Source organism: Notamacropus eugenii, chromosome 2, assembly GCF_028372415.1.
Source record: "Notamacropus eugenii isolate mMacEug1 chromosome 2, mMacEug1.pri_v2, whole genome shotgun sequence".
NCBI lineage: Eukaryota > Metazoa > Chordata > Mammalia > Diprotodontia > Macropodidae > Notamacropus > Notamacropus eugenii.
The window spans coordinates 457,358,591-457,362,387 of NC_092873.1; positions in this window are offsets into that span (position 1 = coordinate 457,358,591).

Sequence of the window (3,797 nt, forward strand, 5' to 3'; positions counted from 1 at the left end):
CTGATGAGGAAGAGCAATGCTTACCATCAGGGAAAGACACAGATGTCAAGGCTTCTGTATCCCAAACATCCAAAATAAATTTTCAGTGGGCTCAGGCCATGGAAGAGCTCAAATAGGATTTTGAAAATCAAGTTAGAGAGATGGAGGAAAAACTGGGAAGAAAAATGAGAGAGATGCAGGAAAAACATGAAAAGCAGGTCAACACCTTGCTAAAGGAAACCCAAAAAACTGCTAAAGAAAATAACACCTTGAAAAATAGACTAACTCAACTGGCAAAAAAGGTTCAAAAAGCCAATGAGGAGAAGAATAAAAAGCAGAATTAGCCAAATGGAAAAGGAGGTTCAAAAGCTCACTGAAGAAAATAGTTCTTTCAAAATTAGAATGGAGCAGATGGAGGCTAATGACTTTATGAGAAACCAAGAAATCACAAAACAAAACCAAAAGAATGAAAAAATGGAAGATAATGTGAAATATCTCATTGGAAAAACAACTGACCTGGAAAATAGATCCAGGAGAGACAATTTAAAAATTATGGGCCTACCTGAAAGCCATGATCAAAAAAGGAGCCTAGACATCATCTTTCATGAAATTATCAAGGAAAACTGCCTTGATATTCTAGAACCAGATGGTAAAATAAATATTGAAAGAATCTACTGATCACCTCCTGAAAGAGATCCAAAAAGAAAAATTCCGAGGAATATTGTAGTCAAATTCCAGAGTTTCCAGGTCAAGGACAAAATATGGCAAGTATCAGAAAGAAACAATCTGAGTATTGTGGAAATACAATCAGGATGACACAAGATCTAACAGCTTCTACATTAAGAGACTGCAAGAATGTGGGTACTAATTTTTTTTTTTAAATGAATGTTAAAATTATTTTACATGTAGCTGGGAAATATTTAACAAAATAAATAGAAACAATTTTAAAACAGAAAGAAAATGTTTACAGAAGAAGAAAAGAGCTGATATAAATATTTATATGCATATGTCAGCCTTTGTTTGTATACATAATGTGTTTTTCATTTCTTCATGTCTATTACTAGAAATGTATGTTTTTGAGTGAGAGAGACACAAAAACAGAGACAGAGACAGAAAGAGACAGTGAAACAGAAAATCAAAGATAGATTTAGATAGAAAAAGAGACAGAGAACAGAATAAATAGAGAGAAAGAAGGTTGCAGAACAAAATCCTGGGATTACATCCACATTTGGGGAATAAGTGTGAATGCCAAAAAAAAGGCAATTGAGAATCGATGGTCATGCAGGTTTGAGTAGGACTAGGAGGTACTTTTGCCATGAAAACCTAGAGATAATTGAATGTTAAAGAGGAAAGAAATGAAAATATTCCAGTCAAGTCAAATGTTACAGAGAGGCCAAGAAGGATGAAGTATTAGAAAATATTAGAAAAATCACTGAATTTGGCAATTAGATTTTTGGTGACTTTGGAGAGAACAATTTGACCTGAGAGAAGCTTTCAGAAGCCAGATTTTAAATAGATGAAAAGCTTATTGAAAGTAGAGAAAGAGAAACAAATGCACACACACATACACACATGCCTTCTAATATCATATGAAAAGAATGGTTTGAAGGGACATACATAAATGATGACTTTCTTAAGGATAGGAGACACTTAGGCATATTTGTAGGCATCAGAGAAGGAGTTGGCAATCCACAAATGACACAATTAGTTTTTTTTTTTCACTTTTACCTCCTCTGGGGTATCAGATTCTATCATATTCAGGTTACTGAATGTTCTATTGGCAATATAACTGAGACACTGATGGAGCAATTAAGATAACATGAAATGTAAGTTTCTTGTCACCAGAAATTATATAATAGCCATCATATATTTATCAATACAATATAACCAATCTTACTATATGCTTAAAAATATAGCAACTATAAAATTACCAGAATTATAAATTCAAATCAGAAAATCTCTTCTTTATAAATAAATAAATTACAAATTTCAATTTTATAAATATAAACTCCCAGATATCCTAAAGTATCACCCCATCTAATTTTTTCCCAGTTCTAGACATACTCTCATAAAAATTTAAGAAAAAAATTATTTTAATAGGTACTGTCAAGTATATTACTTATAATCTCCAAACTATGAAATGAAAGACTTTCAACTGGAGAAACCTAGAGGGAGTCAAAACCATGAAATAACATGAATACACAGCATCTCCATTGTATTGAGTGCTTCTAAAGTTGTCATAAAGATGTTTGTACCAAACTTACAGATGATGAGATAAGTTTCCAACACCCCTACTAAATCACAAAAGTTATTTTTACACATTTGTAAATAACTTGCTGAATATTAAAAATAATAACGTAAAAATGTAACATTTTTGAGAAACTACTTTACTTTCTTCTCTTTCTTTGTTTCTTTTTTTCTTTCTGTTTGTTACATGTTGAGTTTAAGAGGCTTAAAAGACATCCAGACAGAGATTTAATAATAGTACAAGATGCAATTCTGGTCATCAGAAAATAAGTTAGGTTTGTATAAGTAGATTAAAATATGATTAACATAGAGATGATCATTGAATCCTTGAGAGATAATGAAATTACCAGAGATGAACAGTATAAAGTGAAGATAGTATAAAATAAATTGCAAAAAAGTTTACAAAAGAGGGTTCCAAAGAGAGGTCTAAGGAAAAGTAGTTGTAGAGACGTCTACATTTAGCAGATGTTCTGTACAAAGACCTGGCAAAAAAGACTAAAGGGATCGTCAGAGAAATAGAAGGGGAATAACATTAAATCAGTGTCACAAAAACAGAGAAGATGGTATCAAGAAGATCGTGGTGACAAGCAGTATCAAAGATGCAGAGATTTCAAGAAGGATGCAGATTAAGAATAGACCATTGTATATGGCAATTAATAGACTCTTGGAAATTTTTTAGAGAGAAATTTTGTTTTTACAACTATTAAAAGTCAAACTTTAGAGAGTTGGAGGGGAAAAAATACTTTAGGTGTCAATTTTAGACAATCTTTTAAAGGAATTCAGCTACAAAAAGAAGAGGTGATATGGAACAGCAAGCAGGGATTGACAGATCAAGTGACAATTATTTGAAGTTGAAGAATACATGGATGTGTTTCTAGTCAGTAAAGATGCAACCATTAAACAGGGATAGATCAAAGATAAGGGAGAAAGTCAGTGATAGGGTGACAAACTGCTTTAGAAAATGGGATCCATTGGGATCATTTGCATAAAAAAGTTATTAACTAGATAAAGAGGAGGGTTACCTCCTCATGTGAAACTGGAAAGAGGGAGGAAATGGGGCAAAAGACATCTGAGTGACATGTAATGATTATGGGGAAGGGGGAGCTCACTGTAAATTGCCTCAGTTTTTTCAGTGAAATATGTGGCAAAGTTCTGAGCTGAGAATTAGGGAAAGAAGTAGCTGTGGAGAAGTTAGAAGAGGGATGAAAATGTTTGAAAAGCTTCAGTGTTGCATGGGAGATGGATTCAATTCGGGAGGTATAATTACGTTGTCTTACCAAAATGACGACCCAATTTAATTGTGTGTGTGTTTGTGCGTGTGTGTATGTGTGTGTGTGTGTGTGTGCGTGTGTGTGTGTGTTTCTAAACAAATTCAGTCAGCATGGTTTCATGAATTTCTCCTCCTTTCCGAAATAAGTGAATAGGAGCAAGGACAGTAGAGGGTAGAAGTAATACATGCCTGAGGCTTGACATGATGAGATCGTTATAGGACAAAAGGCATAGGATTCAAGAGAAGAAGAAAGTGTGCAGCTGAACTGGTTCGCAAGAAGCGAAAGAGATTAGAATGTGGC